Source organism: Crocuta crocuta, unplaced genomic scaffold (genome assembly GCF_008692635.1).
Source record: "Crocuta crocuta isolate KB4526 unplaced genomic scaffold, BGI_CrCroc_1.0 scaffold93, whole genome shotgun sequence".
In the NCBI taxonomy this organism is placed as follows: domain Eukaryota; kingdom Metazoa; phylum Chordata; class Mammalia; order Carnivora; family Hyaenidae; genus Crocuta; species Crocuta crocuta.
In genome coordinates this window covers 3312938-3325249 of record NW_027529641.1, presented here as the reverse complement: position 1 = coordinate 3325249, position 12312 = coordinate 3312938, and positions in this window count along the sequence as shown.

Here is a 12312-nt window from a genome sequence, read left to right as displayed (position 1 = left end):
TATAAACAAATAACAGCAGCAAGACTCTTCACAGTGGGGGACAGAAAATCACGAAAGATTCCTCAGTGTAATTTGATGAGTGCTTTAATGATCAAAAGAAGGTATAGCTATAAAAATAAAAGTATTTGGGATTATGTGTATGATTGGATCATGGGAAGAGGCAAATTGGGGTAACACTGTGAAGAATATTGCATGGCAATATAATTCACTAAGATTGTGTTCTTTACATAGCAGGACACCACGGGAGGTGTTTACAAAGGGGCAAGATATTATATGGTTTGTGCTTCAAAGCCATTACCTTAGGGGAGGGTTACTGAAATGGTGTCTTAAGGAGTGAATAATGTATACTAGAAAGTCAAGTGGTCATCCTGGATCATGGGTCCCAATTCAGTGTGAGAAGCAAAAATTCCAGAACACCTCCAAAAGTTATTTTTAATTTTTTTAATGTTTATTTATTTTTGAGAAAGAGAGAGAGACAGAGCACGAGCAGGAAAGGGGCTGAGAAAGAGGGAGACATAGGATCCAAAGCAGGCTCCAGGTTGTGAGCTGTCAGCACAGAGCCCAAAGTGGGGTTTAAACTCACGAAAAGTGAGATCTTGACCTGAGCTGAACTGGGTCTTAACTGAGTCACCCAGGTGCCCTACAAAAGTTGTTCGTTTGTTTTTTTAATACAACAATTAAGAATTTATTTTTAAAACAATGGGATGATAACTTGAACAATTCTTATTCATTTTTTAAAACTTTATTTATTTTGAGAGTGAGAGCGGGGGAAGACAGAAAGAGAGAGAGAGAGAAAGAGAGAGAATCCCAAGCAGGCTCTGTGGTGTCAGCAGAGAGTCCAACGTAGGGTTCGAACTCACCAAATGCAATATCATGACCTGAGCTGAGATCAAGAGTCTGACACCTAACCATGCCACCCAGGGACTCCTTCTTATTAATTTTTCAAAGTCTTACTAGCTTTACTATTTTCAGTAACACAATCCCAACTCTCCTAGAACTTGTGGAAACTGCCCTGCCTATGATATAAGGGTTTTATAAACCAAAGAAAATGTCATGATTGTGAGATCTGCCATATTCCCAAATTGTGTTACTGTTTTTTTTTTCCCTCCCTCCGGTTGCCAAATCAGATGGATAATTTTTTCTTCTTTGTGGATTAGATGAGTGGAGGTATGCAATCAGAGTTGAGACAAACAGGGCTTAACAAAAGATGAAATATAAAAATACATGATATTGTGAGCTAATTTTAAGTGCCAGTGGATACAGATTAATTTTTTGGTTGATTAATTTCTTTAATACTTCATTTAATAGCCAGTTGTTTCATTTATTCATCAATTCATCAAATATCTATGGCTTCCCTCTGTAGTGTATTCAGAATAAAAAACACACACTTTAAGGAGATCCAGATATTTTTGCTTCCAATGTCGTTGAGCAACTCCAACAGATACATTTGATTCTAGAGAAAATATTTAAAAAGCAACTACTTGTAGGCACTAATGATTGAAGAGAAAGAGGCAGAACTCTGAGGAGAGTTGATATTTAGAGAAAGGGAATAAAACAGGGTGATTTTCTTATTTGTACGTTTTCCCAGGAGGGAAAGGCTTCTGTCTGTACCACATGAGGTAGCTAAAACTCCAATGGGAAAATCACACTCCTAGTGGTGTGATGATACAGGGGACAGAGACTAGGGTACTGGTCAATATTGGAGCTTAAGAGCAATGAGGAATCTTAAGAATCTTGGATAAGCAACATATTTTCTGCATCAACTCTGTTCCAGTCTTTAGCCAACCCCTGAAGCTTATGTTCACAGGCTAGAATCTAAGCACTCAAACTAAGTCTAAAAGAACTAAGCTTAGTTTTGACTTCTATTCTCCTCAGAGAAAACAGAGATTATGGTTTCACTTCAGCCCAATGAGTGGGTTGCTTAAATTTAAAAAAAAATAGTCCTCTTCAAAAGAGTGTAAGAAAATATAGAACTTCTATAAAATATCCATCACAATCCAGTATGTAATACAAAACTACAGAAAATACAAAAGTAGGCACACTTTAATTTAACTTATCCTTAGGCACACATAATAATTTAACTTATCCTTAAGAGAAAAGACAACCAATAGACACAAACCCTGAGATGGCCCAGATACCTAAATTTCAAAGGGATTTTAGAATACCTGTTATGATAATATTTGATGAGTGAAAAACATAATATGCTCATTGTAAAGGAAAAGATATCGTATTTCAATAGACAAATAAAAACCACAAAAGAGAAACAAATGGAAAGTCTAAAACCATAAATTAAAATATCTGTATATTTATATAGCTACATATCTGTATTAGTTTATCTATCTATATCCTAGATGGTCTAAGCAGCAGAATGGAAATGGCAAGAAAAAACAAAATGCAAAAAAATTTACTGCATTTGCCATTAGATCAATAGAAATTATTCACATAAAAGAAGGTTGAAGAAACAGAGATAAAAAATGTTTAATAAAGTAATAGAGACCTATAGGACAATATTGAAAAGCTAAACATATGGACACACTAGAGAAGAAAAACATAAAAAGAGAGAGAAGATGAAGCTTCCACCAAGTCAAAGAACTATTGAACAAGAATTTCCAAGTTTTGATTAAAGAACGTAAAGGAGCTCAATGTAACCTAACCATATCAAATACAAATAAAACCACACTAAGATATTATAGTCAAACTATTTAAAAACGAAAATCCAGAAAGATCCAGAGAAACAGCGCAGGGCACATAGAACAATAATTCTATCCATCAACGACTTCTCATCAGAATCAATGGAGGACAGGTCTAAGTGGAACCCTTAAAAATAAAATCCAGAGAGGGAGGCATGATGGTGGAGAAGTAGGGAGCCCCATACATTTCGCTTGCCCCCAACTCTCAGAGAAGGCCTGAAGCCATAGGACACTGAATCACAGAAGCCTGGGGAAAAAAAAAGACAGAGTCCACTAAGAAGACAGCCTCATAGGTGCGTGACTGAGAACTGGGGAAGATAAAAATGGGACAGTTACTGGAGACACGGAGGGAGGGGAGAGAACCCCCTTCTTGGGGAACTGTGGAGAGTCAAGTGGAAAAGAAAGGGTGGCTGAAACTGCTCATAGAACTGTCCCTGGAGAAGAGAGAAACCTTGGCTTGGGATGTAGAGTGATCCTATTTCTAGCTGTGGTGCTGACTTTGGGCTGGATGCCTTGGTCCCAAGTGACGCCAAGAGAAACTGCTTTACTGCTCTCCCAGCTCTATCCCTGGTTGGGAAGTGGTCCTCCTGTGGGATTATATTTTGGGCGGTATCAATAAAGCACGTGGACTAAGACCTGGAAACGAGGTGGGGCTTGGGACATAGAACAAGGCTCACCTTGGATACACCCGTGGCACAGGGAGATTGGACCCAAAAGAGTGGGTTGCAACGCTTGATTCAAGAAGGGACTGGGGCGCCGCCATTTTTCTCCCCACAACCACCAAGGTGGGACCTCAGTGGAGGCTAAGACCTACCTACACCAAATCACGCCCATCCCTGCTAGAGGGCTGCGGGCNCTTCTTCTTCTCTTTTTTTTTTTTTTTTTTTTTTACCAGAGCCCGGGGCAAGACCAACATGGATGCACTGCTCTGGTTAATTCTAGATCAATTCTTTTTATTCAGATATATTTTCCCTTGTCTCATTTGTATCCCTCCCCTCTGCTGCACTGGGCACTCTGGTCATTGGTTTGTTTAAACAGTCACATTTAATCCATTCTCTAGATGTATATTCTACACTTCCACCACTACCTTTCTATCTCTCTCTCACTCTGGAGTAATCAGACTATATTGTTTCTCTGAGTAACATTATCTTCATTTCTTTCTCCTCGCCTCTTACCATATTCTACTCTTTCACTCTCTGAATTAAGCCTCTTAGTCTCTCTGCCTGGTCATTGTCCAATTTTGCTTTCTCCCCACCCTGTCATTTCTCTCTCTGACATTTCTCTCCTCCATCAGCACTGCATACACCCTGCTCTTTATTTGTAGCTGACAATTCTAGTTTTATGCTTTTAGATTGTCCTTTGTCTTTTATGTTTTTTTCTTTTTTCTTTTTTTTTTTCTTGTTCTTTTTCCCTTTTGGTTTGCTTGTTTGTTGGATTTGTCTGTGAGTTTGTGTGGCTTTGTTCCCTGTGTGTTTGTTTGTCTGTTTTCCTTTCCAGGGTTACCTCAAGAAATAAGCCAAAGTACACATGGTGGAGAGTCCCAAATAACACTAGGAGTAGGGAAGTGAAATAACCAAAGTCTCAACAAGAGAGACCAAGAGGCACCATTCAAAGAACACTTCCTGAACAGACAGACACTGGACAGTCAAAGAGCCTTCTTTAATACAGCAGTACGCACAGGTGCAGAGTGCATAACAAGCTTTTAAAACTAACAAGAGGCAGAAAGCAAACCAAAATGATGAAACGGAAGAACTCTCCTCTAAAGAAATTCTAGGAAGAAATGACATCTAAAGAACTACTCAAAACAGATATAAGCAACATAACTGAACAAGAATTTAGAACATTAGTCATAAATTAATCGCTGGGCCTGAAAAAGGCATGGAAGACACCAGAGGAGCTATTGCTACAAAAACTATGGAGCTTAAAAATAGTTGTGGTGAATTTAAAAAGCTATAAATGAGCTGCATAATAAAATTGAGGTGGCCAATACAAGGATTGAAGAGGCAGAGAGGAGAATAGGTGAATTAGAAGACACAATTATAGAAAAGAGGAAACCAAGAAAAAGAGAGATAAACTGATCCAGGAACATGGAAGGAGAGTTTGAGAGCTGAGCAGCACAATCAAATGGAACAATATCTGTAACATAGGAATTCCAGAAGAGGAAGAAAGAGGGAAAGGCACTGAAGGAGTCCTTGAACAAATTATAGCTGAGAACTTCCCCAATATAGGAAAGGAAACATACACTGAAATCCAAGAGGCACAGAGAACACCCCTCAGACGTAACTTGAATTGATCTTCTGCACGACATATCTTAGTGAAGCTGGCAAAATATAAGGAAAAAGAGAGAATTCTGAAAGCAGCTAGGGATCAAAGGGCCCTAACATACAAAGGGAAACCTATCAGAGTGGAGACAGACCTATCTAATGAAACTTGACAGGCCAGAAAGTGAATGGCAGGAAATCTTCAATGTGATGAATAGAAAAAATATGCAGCCAAGAATCCTCTATCCAGCAAACCTGTCATGCAGAATAGCAGGAGAGATAAAAGTCTTCCCAAGTAAACAAAAATTGAAAGAATTCATCACCACTAAACCACCCTTACAAGAAATCCTGAGGGGGACTCTCTGAGGGTAATGTTGCAAGGTACCAGAGACACCACCAAATCCTACAAAGAACACAATGACTCTAAACCCATATTTTTCAATAATAACACCGAATGTAAGTGGACTAAATGCTCCAATCAAAAGACATAGGATAGCAGAATGGATAAAAAACCAAAATGCCTCTATTTACTGTCTGCAAGAAACTCATTTTAGACTGAAGGACACCTTCAGACTGAAAGTAAGGGGATGGAGAAATATCTATCATGCTACTGGAGGTCAAAAGAAAGCTGGAGTAGCTATACTTATATCAGACAAACTTGACTTTAAAGTATAGGCAGTAACAAGGGATGAAGAAGGGAATTATATAATAATTACAGGGTCTATCCATCAGGAAAAGCTAACAATTATAAATGTCTACGCAGCAAATTTGGGAGAACTGAAATACATAAAACAATAACAACCAGAAACAATCTTATGGATGAGAATGTGTTAATAGCAGGAGACCTTAATACTCCACTTACAGCAATAGATAGATCCACCAGACAGAAAATCACTAAAGAAACAAAGGACTTGAATGACACATAGGACTAGATGGATTTAATAGATATATTTAGAACTCTACATTCTGAGGCCATGGATTTCACTTTCTTCTCAAGTGCGCATGGCACATTCTCCAAGATAGATCACATACTGGGATATAAATCAGCCATCAATAAATATAAAAGAATTGAGATCATACCATGCACACTTTCAAATCACAATGCTATGAAACTTGAAATCAACCATAAGAAAAAGTCTGGAAAACCTCCAAAAACATGGAGATTAAAGAATACCCTACTAAGGAACAAATAGACTAATCAGTCAATTAGAGAAGAAATTAACAAATATGTGGAAACAAATGAAAATGAAAATACAACAGTCCAGGGGCACCTGGGTGGCTCAGTTGGTTGAGCGTCCAACTTTGTCTCAGGCCATGATCTCAAGGTTTCTGGGTTCGAGCCCCGTGTTGGGCTCTGTGTTGACAGCTAGCTCAGAGCCTGGAGCCTGCTTTGGATTTTTTGTCTCCCTCTCTCTCTGAGCCTCCCCTGCTCACGCTGCCTCTCTCTCTCTCTCTCTCTCTCTCTCTGTCTCTCAGAAATAAATAAAATGTTAAAAAAATTTATAAAAAGAGAGAAAGAAAAGAAAATACAACAATCCAAACTCTTTGGGATGCGGCAAGGTAGTCCTAGGAGGAAACTACATTGCAGTCCAGGCCTATTTCAAGAAATGAGAAAAAGCGCAAATACAAAACCTAAGAATGTACCTAAATGAACTAGAAGGAGAGTAACAAGAGCACCAAAAACTCAGTACAAGAAGAGAAATAATAAAAATCAGGGCAGAAATAAACAATACAGAATCTCAAAAAACAGTCGAACAGAGCAATGAAACCAAGAGTTGGTTTTTTGAAAAGGTAAACAAAATTGACAAACCTCTAGCCAGGCTTCTCAAAAGGAAAAGAGAGAGCACCCAAATAGACAAAATCATGAATGAAAATGGACTTATTACAACCAATCCCTCAGAAATACAAGCAATTATCAGGGAATACTATGAAAAATGATATGCCAACAAACTGGACAACTTAGAAGAAGTGGATAAATTCCTAAACACACACGCACTACCAAAATTCACCCAGGGAAGAGATAGAAAACCCNAGGAGGACACATGTGGGGATGAGCACTGAGTGTTATGTGGAAACTAATTTGACAATAAACTATTAAAAAAAAAAAAATAAGAGCCCTGGTCCAGGTGGCTTCCCTGGGGAATTCCTCCCGACATTTAAAACAGAGTTAACACTTATTCTTCTCAAGCTATTCCAAAAAATAGAAATTGAAGGAAATTTTCTGGACTCATTCTATGAAGCCAGTGTCACTTTGATTCCCAAGATAGACAGAGACTGAGCAAAAATAGAGCATACAGTCCAATATCCTTGGTGAACACAGATGCGAAAATCCTCAACAAGATACTTGCAAATCAAATTCAACAGCACATGAAAAGAATTATCCACCATGCTGAAGCGGGATTCATTCCTAGGTTACAGGGCTGGTTCAATATTCACAAATCAATCAATGTGATATATCAGATTAACAAAAGAAAAGATAAAAACCATATGATCCTGTCGATAGTTGCAGAAAAAACATTTGACAAAATACAGCATCCCATCTTAATAATGACACTCAAGAAAGTCGGGATAGAAGGAACTTACTGAAACATTATAAAAGCCATTTATGAGAAGCCCTCAGCTAACATCATCCTCAATGGGGAAAAAGTGAGAGCTTTGCCCCTGATATCAGAAACAGGACAGGATGTCCACTCTCACCACTGTTGTTTAACATAGTGCAGGAAATCCTAGCATCATCAACAGACAACAAAAGGAAATAAAAGGCATCAGATATGGCAAACAAGAAGTCAAACTTTCACTTTTCACAGACATGAAACTCTACATAGAAAACCTGACAGACTCCACCAGAAGCATGCTAGAATGGATCCATGAGTTCAGCAAAGTTGCAGGGTACAAAATCAATGTACAGAAATCAGATTAATTCTTATACACCAAAAATGAAGCAACAGAAAGAGAAATCAAGAAACTGATCCCATTCACAATTGCACAAAAAAAACATAAAATACTTAGGAATAAGCCTAACCAAGGATATAAGAGATCTGTATGATGAAAACTGTAGAAAACTTATGAAGGAAAATGAAGAAGACACAAATAAATGGAAAAACATTCCATGCTCATGGATCAAAAGAATAAATATTGTGAAAATGTCATTAGTACCCAAAACAATCTACACATTCAATGCAATCCCAATCAAAATTGCACCAGTATTCTTCTCAAAGCTAGAACAAACTATCCTAAAACTTGTATGGCACTACAAGAGACTCAGAACAGCCAAAGTAATATTGAAGAAGAAAACCAAAATGGGAGGCGTCACCATCCCAGACTTTAGCCTCTACTACAAAGCTGTAATAATGAAGACAGTATGGTATTGGCACAAAACAGACACATAGACCAATGGAATAGCATAGAGAACTCAGAATTGGACCCACAAATGGATGGCCAACTAATCTTTAACAAAACAGGAAAGGGTATCCAACGGCAAAAAGACAGCCTCTTTAACAGATGGTGCTGGGAGAACTGGACAGCAACATGCAGAAGAATGAAACTAGGTCACTTTCTCACACCATACACAAAATTAAACTAAAAATGGATAAAGGACCTGAATGTGAGACAGGAAACCATCAAAACCCTAGTGGAGAGAGCAGGAAACAACCTCCTTGACCTGAACTGAAGCAATTTCTTACTTGACACATCCCCAAAGGCAAGGGAATCGAGCAAAAATGAAGTACTGGGACCTTTTCAAGATAAAAAGCTTCTGCACGGCAAGGGAAACAATCAATAAAACTAATGGGCAACTGATGGAATAGGAAAAGATAGTTGCAAATGACATATTAGATAAAGGGCTAGTATCCAAAATCTATAAGGAACTCACCAAACTCCACACCCGAAAAACAAATAATCCAGTGAAGAAATGGGTAGAAGACATGAACAGACACTTCTCCAAAGAGGACATCCAGATGGCCAACAGACACATGAAACGATGCCCAGCATCCCTCCTCATTAGGGAAATACAAATCAAAACCACACTGAGATATCACCTCATGCCTGTCAGAGTGGCTAAAATGAGCAAATCAGGAGACTCTAGACGCTGGCGAGGATGTGGAGAAACTGACCCCCTCCTACACTGGGATGAGGATTGGGTGTTATATGGACAACTTGACAATGAATTATTTAAGGAAAAAAATATACATTAAAAATTTTTTTAAAATCTGAGAAAAAGGTAAATTTANAACATATTAAAGTACACATATAAACTAGAAATATATATAAATATATAAAATATAAATAAAATAAAAACACATATATATATCACATTTTTAAACACAGAAGGTATATTCATCAGATGGACTACATTGCGGACCACAAAACAAGTCTAATATATTGAAACAAATTTAAACCATACAAAATATGCAGTATAACTATAATGGTATTAAATTAGGCATTAATTGGCTACCTAGAAAAATGTCTAGTATTGCAAATTTAAAAAGGAAAACCAAACAACAACAAAATAAATATCTAAGTCATTCATAAATTTAAAAATTTACAATGGGAATTATTAAATATTTTAAACTGAATTTAATAAACCTACAAATCAAATGTTGTTGGGATGCAACAGAAGCTGGGCTCAAGGTGATTTTTATAGATAGAAACGGTTATATTAGAAAAGAAGACAGGGGTGCCTGGGTGGCTCAGTCAGTTAAGTGTCTGACTTCAGCTCAGGTCGTGATCTCGTAATTCGTGAGCTGGAGCCTTGCATTGGGCTCTGGGCTGACAACTCAGAGCCTGGAGCCTGCTTCAGATTCGGTGTCTCCCTCGCTCTGCCCTTCCCCCACTCATGCTCTGCCTCTCTCTCTCTCAGAATAAATAAACATTAAAAAAATTTTAAAAAGACACATCTAACATCAATGACTTTAGATTCCATTAAAAGGATAGAAAAAGTAAAGTAAAAATGACATAAGTAAAGAGAGGAACTAATAAAGAATAGAATAGAAATCAATGAGAGAAAAAAATATACTTCACAGAATGGAAAGTAAATAAAAACAACAGAACATACTTAACGTATTTAGCAAATATTTTAAAATGTGAAGTTTTTGTTTAAAAATATGAATAAAATTGAATAAAAAGGTCCTAGCTAAATGAACCAATGAAAAATATGAATATAATTTTTAATGGATAAGGAGTTATGACTACAGATACCATAGACATCAAAATGATAACAGTGACATCATGTTATAATAATATAGTAGTGAAATGATGTAACTTTATACCATAACATTTAAAAATAGCAAATGACTTGACCAATACCAATTATTATAGTGACAAAGATAAAATAAAAATTGTGAACAGCTTTAAATCTATTTCAAAGTTAACTTGTTACCAAAATCCTTTCCCAAAACTTCAACATGAAGCAATACTCAGACTCAGGTGGTTTCACTGATGAATTCTATCTGATATCTAAGAAAGGAAAAACACCAATCATAAGCAAATTCTTACAGAAAACAGATAAGAAAAGACTACTTCCTCAGTTGTTTCATGAAACCTATATAACTAATCCAACTATGTAAAGATATTACCAAACATGCATTCAATATGCCTCATATATATTGACATAAAAATTAATAATATTAGCAAATCAAATCCATCAATATAAAAAGTAATACACCACAACCATACAATTGAGTGACTTTATAAAGAGTGAAAGTTTGGTTTAACATTCAGAAATCAATCAACATATTTTCACATATTACCATAATAAATTTGAAATGCTAAATTATCATTTTCAATAAAATGTCCTTTTCAATAGATGGAGAATGATATTTAACAAAATTTGACACCCATTCAAGAGAAAAATTCTTATCAAATTAGGAGGAACGAAAATGTTCTCAGTCTTGCGTTGGATTCAGTCTACAAAAATCCTACAGCTGACATCACATATAGTGGTGAAATTTTTATTTCTTTCTGCCTAAGTTCTGGACAAATGCAAGAATAATCACTTATATTTCTAATTCTTTTTTTAAAAAACAATTCATTGGGGGTAATTCACATATAAAAATTCTTACGGTATAGAATTCAGAAAATTTTAGTTTATTTACAGAGTTGTGCAACAAATGTATCTATCTCATTTAGAACATTCTCATGATTCCAAAAAGAAACTTTGTATTAGTTTATTAGATCTTCCATAACAAAATACCACAGATTTGGTGGCTTAGACAACAGAAATTCATTTTCTCCTATTTCTGGAAGCTGGAAGTCCAAGATCAAGATGTTGTTGGAAGGCTTGATTTACTCTGGTGTTTTTCTCCTTTACTTGTAGGTGGCTGGAAGTCCAAGATCAAGATTTGTTGGAAGGCTTGATGACTCTTCAGCTTATGCAAAAAGTATAGCTAGCTATAATTTGGGAAAGCACTGTACTGAATTTATAAGGCAATTTAGGGAGAATTGCCATCTTAACAATAGTGAGCCTTCCAATCTAAGGCACGGAATGCCTTTCCATGTATTTAAGTATTTAATTTCTTTGAATGATGTTTTTAGTTTTCACTATACAAAGATTACACTCCTTCTGTTAAATTTATGTTTATTTTATCCTTTTTTATGCTATTGTAACTAAAATTGTTTTAAAAACATTACTTTTGGATCATTCATTGTTAGTATACAGAACGACCTTTGATTTTGCTATGTTGACTTTTTTCCCTGGAACCTTGATGAACTACGTTATTAGTTCTAAGTTTTGGGGTTTTTTTTGTTGTTGTTTGTTTTTTGGGGGGAGGTGCAGTTCTCTTATGCTTCATCCATCTTATGCCTACCTCCCCCATTTCTAGTTATTTATCCAAGAGAAGAAACTATAATGATGGAAAACATTTTTCAAGAAGGTTCATATCAGCTTTATTGACACTAGCCAAAACCAGTTCTGGTGTCCAACCAAAGGAGAAAGCGCAAGCAAACTGTGGTATATACATACAATGTTAAACTACTCAACCTTCCCCTCCAACAAGGAGGAAAACAAAACTATTTTGCATCATTCAACAGCATAAACATATCTCAAAAATAGGGAATGAAAAAGGAGAGACACTAAAGATTTCATGTTGTGTGAAGTCCTGGAACTTTAACTTAAAACAATAAGTTATAACAATAGCCTATATCCCAAGAGTGTTATACATGAACATTTTAAACAATTGTGCACCAACAAATGAAATAACTAGATGAAATAGATAAGCTCCTAGAAAGACTTGACTGAGGAAGAAATAGAAACTATGAATAGACCTTTAAAGGGTAAATATATTGAAATAATTATATAATATATAAATTATATATATAATTTATATATATAAATATATATATACCTTTCCTTGAAGAGAAGCCAA